Source organism: Nicotiana attenuata, chromosome 1 (assembly GCF_001879085.1).
Source record: "Nicotiana attenuata strain UT chromosome 1, NIATTr2, whole genome shotgun sequence".
NCBI classification, from domain to species: Eukaryota; Viridiplantae; Streptophyta; class Magnoliopsida; order Solanales; family Solanaceae; genus Nicotiana; species Nicotiana attenuata.
The window spans coordinates 21,768,387-21,781,872 of record NC_031989.1 but is presented as its reverse complement, the minus strand read 5'-3'; positions in this window follow the sequence as shown (position 1 = coordinate 21,781,872).

Below are 13,486 nucleotides of genomic sequence, written 5' to 3'. Positions count from 1 at the left end.
CATTCACCTCTACCAAATTTTGTGATAAATCTAATACTCACACTGACAAGATTGTTTGCACGGGAAAAAGAGTAAACAAATATTATACATTGTAGATTTGTCCACTCTTTCAGAAAAATGAACTCACTTGCTTAAGTGTGTTGGACAATATCATCCCCTCCTTTGGCACAAAAGACTTGGACAGGCAAGTCAAGTTAAACCAACAAATTAGTCTCCATGGACCTGGTGATTAGGGCTGCCTAACATCAAGTTTAAGGAAGACAAAGTTTGTAAGCTTGTGCAAGGGTGGGAAGCAGGTAAATCCCTCTTTAAAAGTAAGAAAGTGGTAAGCACGACCCAGGTCGATGGAACTGGTTCATATGGATCTTTGTAGTCCAATGAGAACATTGATCAGAGGTGTAAGAAAATACCGTGATGGTGCTTGTTGACGATTACCTCTAGGTTTACTTGGACATTTGTTTTTAAATCTAAGCATGAAGCATTTGACATGTTTACTGCTTTGTTAGAAAAAACTCGATGAAACAACTAGGTAATCAACTTGCATCAATTAGGTCTGATCATGGAACTGAATTTGAAAAATGCTACAATTTGCTGAATTTTGTGATGAGCTTGGATAGAATCATAATTTCTCTGCCCCTATGACTCCTCAACAAAATGGAGTAGTTTGAAAGAAAGAATTAGGACTCTTGAAGATATGGCTAGGACTATTCTTCTTTCGTAGTTAAAACTGCCCCATAGCTTCTGGGCAGAGGCTGTAAATACTGCATGTTACATCATTAATAGGTGCTATGACTAGACCTCTTGGTAGAGAAGACTCCCATATGAGTTACTTAAAGGAGAAAAAAAATATATCCCATCTTTAGGGCATTGGATGCAATGCTGTGTGCACAATAATGGAAAGGACTCCTAGGTAAGTCTGATCCCAGAAGTGATGAGGGAGTATTCTTGAAATATTCTTCACATAGTAAAGCTTAATTATAGTTACAACAAAAGAACTTGTGTATAGAAGAAAGTGTACATGTATTTTTTGATGAAACTAACATTCTTTTGAGAGACCAGGAACATTGAAGATGAAGCTTATTGGCTGGTAAAAGAATTGAGTGAAGTCACACCTCAAGCTGAAGCTGACACCAAAAGAAAGGAACATGTGATGAACATGTTCCTTCTATCCAGGCAACCTGACAGGGGAAACTGAACAAAGAAGAAGTGAATCTAATTCCCAAATGGAACCTGTCCATGAGCCTGTTCCTCAGCAACCAGAACATGGGAGAAACTCCAAACAGAAACCAGTTGGTTGTGAAAACCTTACAAGTATCAAAGTTCTCATCCCATGAGAACATCCTTACTGACCCCAACTTCTGGAGTTTAAAAACTAGATCTCAATTAAAGAATCTGTTGCTTTTGATGCATTCTTATCTCTTATTGAACCAAATATGGTTGCTGAGGCTTTGCAGGATGCAGAAACTGGGTGAATGCAATGCAAGATGAACTCAATCAGTTTTGAAAGAAGTCAAGTGCGATATCTGGTCACAAGACCCAAAGGACAGATCAAGTAATTGGCACTAAATGGGTCTTCAGAAACAAACTTGATGAAGATGGAACGTTACAAGGAACAAGCAAGGTTGGTGGTCTAAGTTTATAGGCCAAGAGGAGGGCATAACTATGATGAGACCTTTGCTCCAGTTGCAAGACTGAAGCAATAAGACTCCTCATAGGCCTTTGCGGCACACATGGAATTTTACCCTTCACCAAATGGATATGAAGAGTGCACTTCCCTAAATGGATACTTAAAGGAAGAAGTCTTTGTCAAACAACCTCCAGGTTTGAAAGTAAGGAGTGTCTAGATCATGTATACAAACTGACCAAGGCCCTTATAATGGACTCAAGCAGGCTCCTAGAGCTGTTTGATGAACGTCTGATCCAATAATTCCTGCTTGAAACATGGATACAAAAGAGGCTTTGTGCTCGTTTCAAGCAAATCCTAAGGAATCCCACTTGACTGCTGGTTCAAGAGGTGAACTGAGATATTTATGAAGGCGCAATACTGACCTTTGCCTTTGGTAGCCTAAAGGTAGTAACTTTGAACTAGTAGGATAGTGCTGATGCTGACTATGCAGGTTTTCTTGGGATAGGAAAAAACACCTCAGGTATGGCTCATTTTTCTTGGTTCATGTCTTGTGTCATGGGCTAGCAAAAAGCAAAATTCAAATGGCCTTATCTACTGCTGAAGCGGAGTATGTTGCTGCTGCTTCATGTTGTGCTCAATTGTTGTGGATCAAATAGCAATTATTGAACTTTGGAATTGATGTGTTGTTTGCAAAAAAAAAATACTCCCCCACCTCCCTAATTTTGTGTGATTAACACTAGTTCTATTAGTATGACAAAGAACCTGATTCATCATAGAAGAACTAAGCACATAGATGTTAGGCACCATTTTAGGACAAATATGAGAAAGGTTTTGATCATTGTGGAGTTTTGTTCTACTGACAAGAAAATTGCTGACATCTTCACAAAATCCTTAAGTAGAGATCACTTTGAGAGGAACCAAGTTGGAATTAGGCTATGATCACCTAAAATATGACCAGTCAAGGTTAAACGAAAAAAATTTAAAAAAATTTGGTTTAGAAAGTCCTATAAATTGTATAAATTAGATTAAATCTTTGCTCAGTTCTCATACTCCCCAAGTATACTCTTGTGCCATGTTGTTAAAATGATTCATTAATCTCGTAATGATATTTTCTCTATTTTGGTAGATTTAGACTCAGACAAGAGAATTATCAATGAAGAACCTGGTTCATCACGATAACACCGTATGTTTTCACACTCTCGTATAATTTGAAAATAACAATATATTGGATCATGAGCAGAGTTTACCAAATACGCAAAGTTCTTTTGAACTTATCCGTTATAATTGGGAACCAGTATCGTTCAAGACTCCTGACCGTATTAAACTACCTAGATTCTTTTAAGTCTGCCTACTCAGGGGGAAGAAAGTGGTTCTTCCAAACTGAACAGGTATCTTCTGATTCTAAAGTTTCTCCTGAGATAATTTCTAAAGTTGCTGCAAATTTGGAGAATAGATTTGTAGGATCTATAGCAGGTTATTGAGACTACAGAATCTGAAGAAGTTGGTGGTAAAAATTGAAAAGAAAAAAGGAGAGCAAGGGTGCTAGGAGTACTGTGAGGGGAAAGGGGACAAGAGTGGCTGATTCTTCACCCACTCCTGTGAGTTTAACCAAAGACGCAGGATGCAATGGTTGTTTGGGGAGATGAACCTTGGTTCATTTGTAGAGGAAACCCTCACAGACCTGTTGTTGAAGAAAGTGACTGAAAGCTATAATCCAGCTTCTTGATAGAGTTATCAACGACATTCAAAACTCATACAATTTCCTATGACTTCATTCTCCAACTGTGCTTGCAACATTTTGAAATGTACCTTATGAAAAAGTGGGAGGTTAGACAAGCATCTCGATCATTTTTGGGTTAATAGTCGGCTTGCTTGCGATTATGAAGTCAATTGTCACTCCTAAAAGAACCTAGTTCATCAGAAAGGTAACAGTGAATGCAAGGTCACAGAGCCTTGTTGCAAGAAAGTGGACTAAGGATGCTGAAGATTGAAAGGCTGAAGAAGAAGAGGTTGGTTGAGGTGGAGAACTAAGAGAGATGCTCTCAGAACGAGACTGGCAAGAGGAAAAAGAGGAAGAATGATAGCATTCTTTCATGTTATGCTCTGAAAACTCCTCAATCAAATAAACCAAGCACCTATGCTTGCCAGCTTAAGCCTTCTAGCCTAGTGTAGATCAACCAGTGACCCAGTTCAGGACGTGTTTGTTTCTTTGCTCGTGTTTTCAATAATTTTTATTCTTCTTTATCTTTGTGGTAGAATCTTAATCAATCATCAATGAAATTCACTTATTTTGCTCTAACTGTTTGTTTTATATTTCTTTGATGGTTAAAATTCCTAGCTTGATCTTATATGATTCAATTCCATATTGCAATTGTAAGTAGCTCCCAGTGTGCCTTAGTTAGTAAGCTTAAATCTGGTTATCTCATATTTTATGCAATCTTCGATAATGCCAAAAAGATGGGAAAAAGGTTATTTTTGCTTTTACTCGACTTTTGAACAGTGATATTATAAACATACATTACCTGGTTCTTGAGATGAAAGTGAATAAAAAGCGAAAAATGTTTCTAACATGTGTTGATTGTTGAAGCTAAGTTGAACATAGGCCTAAGCTATGAAAAAGCACAGAGTTTAGTCATCATCAAAAAGGGGGATTTAGTTGGCCCAAGTGAAGGTTAGATTGAAGATTGACAAAGGAAGCTCAGGCATGAACCAGGTCCATCCCTCAGGTCCATCCCTCAGGTGCACAAAAACGGGCAGATTCGAGCATGTGGGATGCACGTGAAAGAGATAATATTAACTTGGTGTATTTAATATCTCCTGATCGAAAAGGTTGCATAACTGATAAGGAGAAGGACTCCTTACTCAAAGAGAACATTATCCAAGATAGGGAAGGAGTTAGAAGTTGAGATCAACTAGGACTCTTCCACTAAGGAAGAGTTGCATCAGAACTCTAGTTATTTCTTCATCTACTAACTCTATAAATTGCAGGATGTTCTCACATTACATGTGTTACACAAAAATGCAGGAGTTAAACGTGAATTGAGAGCAAAATAGCAAGGCTTTTTGCAAGCAGTTCGTGTGTGATTCAAGTGTGCAAACCTGAAGCTACATGAACCAGATTTAAGAACCAGCTCCATAAAGAGTTTTATGTGTCTTTTTATTCTAGTTCAATTGTAGTAGGTGTTTTAATAGTGTACCTTTCAGCTTTATCTAGAAGCAATTGTATTAGATACTTAGAATTTTTAAGTTAGAGTTAACTTGTAGTTGTGGCAACAGTTGAGGCTGTGTGCTACAACGGGATTAGAGTTAATCCTAGGTTTACAAAAGAGTTTTTGTAAATGCAGTTTTTGGCTCAGTGGTTTTAGTGGAGTGTTTGGGGAAATCCTACCGGAAGGTAGGTCGTGGTTTTTTCACCTTTTGAGCCAGGTGTTTTCCACGTAAAATCTCTGTGTTCTTTAATTTCTATATTTATTATTCCGCAACATTAGTAGTTGGAACACATAGAAGAACCAGGTCCTTCTATAATCAGGTTAAACGAAAAATTGGGCACCACACAAATCACCCCCCCCTCTTGTGTGGTATTGAAGTGTAGAACATCAACCTGCACACATGGTGCAATTTCATTGGCCTTTTAATTTGACTCTTCATGCCTTATATCATTTTTGACACGTGTCATGATCCTATTGGATCTTTCGTTTGACTTAGCGTGCCACGTCATTTAATACGTGGCACCAAACTAGGCCTCTAGGAAGATGACATCTTGGGCTTAATAAAGTTGACTTATCACTTGTAGCCCAATTAAATGGGTTAGCCCAATGGATTTGGACTTGTTTATTAATCCATATATATTTGACTTATATAACTAATCCAATTAGGTATTTTTTTCCTTCCTATACAATATTTGAAACTTATTTACCAAATTTGTCCCAATTTTGTATAATACCCCCCCCCCCCCCCGAACTAAGATTTACTTACAATTTATATACAATCTATTATTAGTGCCTTAAATTAGGAGATTCGATTACTCTCTTTTCCTTTTTTCTCTCCTCTCCTCTTGCCCTTTTCTCTGCCTCCTCTTCCACTCAAACTCCCTTAATTGAGTGCCAAATTATGTGGGTAGTGAAGCCACGCTACATATTTTACCATGTAGCATGAAAATAGGAGTTACCAGTCAGACACCATCATTTGCACAAAAATGCTCTCTACCAAATCTTCCAAAATACACACTGTTCCAATCACGAATCCAATTTACTCTTCCTCACCACCACCACTAAACTGTAAAGACCCGTAAAATTTCTTGCCTAAAATAATGTCGAGTAGGTCCCTGTGTTGTTATAACTGTAGAGATTACCCCGGAATTCGAAAGATAAAATTTTCCAAGAATTGGGCGTTATGCGACGCACTATGCGATCGCATAACGTGTATGCGGACCGCATAATGGTCGCATATCTGGGCAGGCCACTGCTCAATTGGAGGACAACTATGCGGTCCAGAATGCGATCGCATTCTGGTTATGCAGACCACATAGTTGTCGCATTCTTGCCCATTGACTTTTGGTGAGGGAGGTTATGCGACGCGCTATGCGATCGCATAACGTGTATGCGGACCGCATAGTGGTCGCATACCGACACAGTGTGTTTTAATTTTAGCCTATTTTTGAGGACCATTCTGCGACTAGTCTGCGGACCGCTTGTCAAGAGTGCGATCGCATTCCTGACCGCATTCCGCGTCGGGGCTCCAATTTTTCTAATTTTTCAACCCGACCCCTTCTTCAATAAAACACCACAACCCTTCATTTTAACCCATTTTCTGAACAAAAATAGGGAGAGGGAAGGGAGGATTCTTGAGATAGAAAGTCTCATCTCTATCAATTTGATTTTCAAAGTCACCCAAGCCTGGAAATTTCGAGTAGTTATCTTCATCTTCGTTCTTGCAGGTAAAATCCCCAACCCTTTTTCATTGGTTTTCAGATTTAGACAAAAAGGGGGTTCTCATGAATTGATTCTTGAAAATATAAGCTGAATCATACATGCATGTTCTTTAATATCTAAAATCTAGTAGGAGGGATCGGGTAGGAGTAAAGATTTGCAAAAAGGAGCGGTTGATCACCTAAATAAGTTCGGATTGTATTTGTGAACTTCAATTCTAAGATATATGTGTTAACTTGTGAACTAGATTGATGGTACTAGGCTGTTTGGTGAATTGGAAGTAGAAGTTAAAAAGGGAAATTCGACTCCAGGTATGTATGGCTAACTTTAACCTTTGTAAAGTCACCCTGTTTTGTGTACGAGTAATTGTTACGCGTTTCTTATGTGGACTATTTGTGAATTTTGTTTGCTTCACGGGTGTTAGGGCAAGATGGCCTATTTCATGAATTGTTGTGACTTAAATTGTTATTGTTGCTGTGAAATGATATTCGGGATGGCCTGAAGCCATGTGATTGAACTGTGAACTATTGTTGTTGTGTTAAATGTGAATGTCCGGTGGGATCGAGTTGCGCGCCGCAACACGAAGTTATAAGGTGTGGGTTGTGGTGATAAGGGTGGCCGAGGTAATAAGGGTGGAAAAGTGATCATATTCACTATTGAAATGAAAATGTATGAAACTCTTGAGTATGAAATGATGTTGAAAGGGAAAAAGGAGAGATTGTGAAACTTGTTGGCTTTGGTTGTTCCTTCATGTGCATTTGATTGTTGATTCTATTACTGTTTGTTATCTGCGTATTGATTGATTTTACTTGGGGTAAAGTTTGTTCATACATACCAGTACAATTCAAATGTACTGATGTCCCTTTTGCCGGGGGCGCTACATTCTTGTTATGATTGTAGGTGGTTCTATTGCAGGTACTCCAGTCCACCGACAATAGCACCTCCTCCACTTTCCGTCAGCTGTATTGGTGAGCCCCTTTCCTCTCGGGGCCCTGCGTGGCTCATGCCGCTTTTCTTCCCAGAGTCTTATTTTTAGTATTTGTGTAAGGTATAGCCGGAGCCTTGTTACCGGCAAGTATTGTAAAACTCTTTTGTATCCCTAGAGGCTTCGTAGACAGGAAATGTGGGTTATGTACTTATGTATTTTATATTTGGGCAGTATAACTTGTAGACCACGTAAAGTAAGAATGTGTTTTATCATAAACGGCTATTTCACTTGAATAATGGGTATAGAAATCACGGGGTAACACGTGGGTTAGGAAAGGCACCCAGGTCCGCTGACTGGGGCTACCCGATCGAGCGCCGGTCGCGCCCCTTGATTTTGGGGCGTGACATAAACCATTCAGGCACCTCCACTGATGGCACCATGAACATTGACCCCCCTGATTCCCTAACGCAACCTACTAATTCTAACAACCAGTCATACCTTAGCACACTGATCTCTAACAACAATACATATTCATATACTCATCAACCTTACTCCCTAACCTCCAGCCTCGACATCATAGATGAAACGGAGGCACCTACTGACCTTCAATCTTTATGCCGCTCTCACTAGAAGAAAAAAATAGACTCTATGCTCCATGGAAACATGCAGTTATTATCAAGGTTTTTGGTCGAAAGGTCGGCCACCAACTTCTTCGCCAAAAAATTTATGCACAATGGAAACCTACTGAAAATCTTCCACTCATTGATCTAGGATCTGATATCTTCCCCATTAAATTTCAAAAGGAGGAGAATAAGCTTCATGCTTTGCATGATGGCCCTTGGTTTATTTAAACCATTTTCTCTCCGTCCGTCAATGGGAACCAAAATTCATGGCTTCAGAAACGAAAATAACATACTCAGCAATATGGTTGCGCCTCCCCGAATTACCTACAGAATTTTATGACCTTTAGATCTGAAAAAACTGGGTAATAAAATTAGAAAATTACTTACTGTTGATGCATGCACCTCTACAACAACCAGAGGAAGATATGCCTGGCTCTGTGTTGAGGTACCATTGGATCAACCGTTGAAAACTCACCTCTTTATCGGCAGCCACAAGCAAACCATCCTTTATGAAGGACTAAACATGCTCTGCACCAACTGTGGTCGACTTGGCCATAACATAGGAGCATGTACTTACCACCTCCAAGCAAACTTTCCCCAACAATCAAATCCATCGCACCGGACCCAAAATCCAAACCCTACTGCCATCCATTCTTCCAATTTACCCAGCTCATCTAATGAAGAATGGAAAATTGTACAATTTCCAAGGAAATCCATGTTGAAAACACCCACCGCCCAACCAACATCCCTCCAACCGCTGGCAGTTTTCCCTTCGCCATCTTCTTAGTCATAAGGTAAGCACGTGACAACAACAGGTATGTCAAAAAACCCTAATAAACTGCTCTTTACTAATATGTCTGTTAATAATACTAATACTACCACTAAAAATGTTAGTAATAAAGCTTCCACATCCACCACTAAAATTAATAATAAATTTGAGTCCTTATATAATAATGACCCTACTTCACCTGATAATGGCTATACTAAATTACCTACTGACAATTGTTTAACCCCTAATACCTTAAGCCCTATAATTATTAATAAAAACCTAATCCACCAATTTGTCCCCACGGCCCAATCAGATGACACACAATCTCCAACACCTACCTCAGCCCATGCAGAGAGCCGCGACATCCCACTAAACACGCAAGACCCCTCACACCACTCAATCCAATCCCACTCAGCACCCCTACAAACCCTAGACAATCATAATACCCAAACAGAAAGCAGCGTTCTAATCTCTATTACCAACGACGGCGTACACTCTCCACCAAGCCAACCAATTACATATTCCATGCAAACAACAAATGATGATTTCTCAGACCCCAACACTACAAAAAATCGACACCAATCCCACACACAGACTCCAATCCTTCAACCTCAACCGGCCTCTTCCACCACTGACATATTTTCATCTTCAAAAGAATCATCAACTCCTTTACATATCACACTGCTTCCCTTTTCAACTCCTTCAAATAAACAAGATGTTCCCCAGCCCATTCAATCACCTACACAGACAATCAAACACTCACAACAGGCAGAATACACATAGCCTCACTCACCACCAAACTCCACACTCAATCCCTCCTCCACAACTCATAATGGAACCCAACACAATAATCTACACTGCTCAAACACCACATACAACGACAACTCCAACCTCTTGGTTAGATATAGGACTACAGAATCAAGCTCTCACCTTCACAATGGAGGTAAACAACCATGAAGTGACAATACTCATCAACAATCCGAGGGACCTTGTGCAAATAATCACGGAGGGAATGAGCCTAGGGACGGAAATCTATGGCAGGTACCATTGGTCTATGATACAAGCCCCTTATCTTACACCATACTATCCTTTCCATCTTCCAACACCAACTTGGGATCCCACTTATCTCTATCCAAATCTCATTCAAATGCCTTTTTACCCGCCACCAATACCCATTCCTGCAACCCCATAGATACAACCATACTCTGTTCCACAGCCACACTCACCACTGTTGGAACCCCTTACACCTCAACTCCCTTCACCACCACAATCCCCACCAAACCTTCCCAATCTAGCCGCACAAAACAGTGCTATTCAGCAAGAACTCGCAGCAGCAGTGGCTTACAACAGGGAGACACGCCCGGTTCATGCATGGCTCGATGGAATCAAGATCTTTGTCCAAAAGAAGGAATACGAAAGAAAAATCCACATCCGTTGCCCTCTAAATCTAATAAACATCCGTTCGCCTACGGCCCGCCACAAATCCAGAGGTGGAAAAATATGCAATACTCCTACTTCGAACACTACGTCTGCGCCCAAGGGAGAACACCACCACCCTGGGGAACACACAGAGCAGCCAACTGCTCACCCCAAATAATAATAATATGAATTTAATTATATGGAATTGTAGAGGAGCTCTGTCTGCTGATTTCCGACGTAATTTTCTCTCCCTCCTTGATTACCATCGCTCTTCTCTTGTTGTGCTTCTTGAGACTCACTGTGCAGATCACCAACATCTGAAGGAGGAATTCAATTTTACGGGAATGGCTGAGGTGGCTGCTATAGGCCAATCGGGAGGTATTGTCATACTATGGCATTCTGACGAACTTACAGTAGAACCGGTGGCCACCACACAGCAGGAAATACATTGTCATATTCAGGTACATCCTTCTCCTTTGAAGTGGTTATTTACTGCAATATGTGCTAGCAATGATTTAAGTAATAAACAAATTCTGTGGAATAATCTTATGTGTTTATACGACAATTATAAGGGTCCATGGCTTACAAGAGGGAATTTCAATGAAATAACTCACGCTAATGATAAGTTTGGAGGACAAACAATTAATAATTCACGTTCAAATAAGTTTCTTGATTGTATAAATTATTGCCACCTTACTGATCTAGGCTATAAAGGTAGCCGGTACACTTGGACAAACGGTCGGCACAATAAACATAATATTCTTGAACGTATTGATCGAATTATCGAAAATTATGACTGGATCAGTCATTACCCAGACGCCCTTGTCACATATCTCCCACGTAGACATTCCGACCATTGTCCCCTTTTATTACAACTAAAACAGTGTCCTTTACCTCGAAAAAAAATTTACGCTTTGAAAGAATTTGGGCTATACATCCTACTTTCCCAGCATTAGTTCAACAAGCTTGGCATGAACATTCACAACTACTCCCAGCCATTGAAAACTTCACAGAAATCGTCCAAGAATGGAATAAATTCACTTTTGGAAATATATTTAAACGCAAGAGAAAAATCTTGGCTCGATTAGGAGGTATTCAATCTTCCGTAAACTACCCTAGTAGCACTTTCCTACAAAATTTAGAACATTAATTACTAACTGATTTCAAGCTTCTTCTTAAGCTAGAGGAGGACTTCTGGAAATTAAAATCCCGTATCAACTGGTTAAACGATAGAGATGCAAACACACATTTTTTCCATCTCTCAACTTTAAATCGTAGAAGACACAATCGTATAACCGCATTACAAGATCTAGGGATAAACTGGCTCACTGACCCACAAATCATTAAAACAAATATTACTCATTATTACCATACACTCTTTACTACACAATTTTTTTTTCCGGTAGACACTATTCAATCCAACCTTCAAATTTTCTAGCTCACGCTGAACAAAATTCTTTAACTAGACCCCTACAAGATCATGAGATCCTGAATGCTATTCATTCTTTTAAACCGTTAAAGGCTCCTGGGCCGGATGGGCTGCACCCCTTCTTCTATCAAAAATAATGGAACACCATTGGCAACTCAGTCAAATACTTTTGCCACAAAGTTTTTCTTGATCATAAGATACACCCTAACATCAACACTACTCTTATTTGCCTAATCCCTAAACATAAACACTCTTCTTCTATATCCCAATATCGACCCATAAGCCTATGCAATACTATATACAAAGTTATTACAAAAATTATTGTAAATAAGCTCAAACCAATTCTGGAACATATTATAAATCCCACTCAATCTAGCTTCCGAAAAAATCGAAGAGCTGCAGATAATGATGTTATTATTGTCCAGGAAGTAATTTCTTGATTTCAAAAAATGAAGGGAAAAAATTCTAATATGCTTCTTAAATTGGATCTTGAAAAGCATTTGACAAATTAGAATGGTCATTCATACATCATACTCTAGTTACCCTAAATTTTCCTCCAAATTTTATTCAACTAATTATGTCCTGTATCACAACAACATTTACATCAATCCTTATTAATGGAAACCCCACTGAATATTTCAACCCAACCAGAGGCATACGCCAGGGAGGCCCACTATCGCCATATCTGTTTACCCTCTGTCTCGAAATGCTCTCGCGCACAATAAACACAGCAGTCTATTATCATGCTTGGCAACCAATCTCCCTCGCTAAAAGAGGACCTCAGCCGTCTCACCTATTTATTGCCGATGATATTATTCTAACAGAAAAAATTACTCCTACTACATGTGAATCAATCGTTGATACTATTAATCACTTTACAACCCATTCGGGCCAAACTACAAACTTTCACAAATCAAAAATTTTTTTCTCCAAAAATTGCTCAACAATCACCAGAACATGAGTAATCCAACTCTTTCAAATGAACGAAGGAAAAATTTTGGCAGATATTTAGGGTTCCCTATCTTTACAAAGAAACCATCAAAAAGTGATTTCCAGTTCTTAGTAGATAATTTAAAAATAAACTAGCTGGCTGGAAAATAAATTTTTTATCAAAGGCGGGTCGGACAACACTAATTCGTTCTACACTTAACCACCTACCAAATCGCCTCATGCAATATATTACAATACCTAACTATATACTCTCTCATCTTACTCGCTACCAAAGAAATTTTCTCTGGGGTACAAATCCCCAAAAGAAAAAATTACATCTTATTAAATGGAATATAGTAACCCAACCGTTAGATCAAGGAGGCCTGGGGGTACAAAATCTTGCAACCAAAAATAAAGCATTACACGCAAGTCTCGCATGGTGACTTTTCCAAAATCCAAACCAACTGAGGGCACAGGTACTTCTTCATACATATATACGACCAAAACATCTGATCAAACGAAATGCTTCATCTACTTGGCGGACTATCATTCGTGGATGGTCCTACTGCCGTTTAGGATATAAATGGAACCTTACCAATGGCCAACATGTCAAATTCTGGACTGACCTTGGATCAAACAAAATTTGCCCCTTCACACATGTATAATCGGACCACTCCCACCTCATGCAGAGCACAAATTAGTCTCTGATTATTACTACAATCACGAATGACATTTTGAAAAATTACCTTTTTAATTACCAAATGAACTAAAGACCACCATTAAGGATATATACATGCCTCTAACTCACACAACCTATGATAAAATTTTTTGGA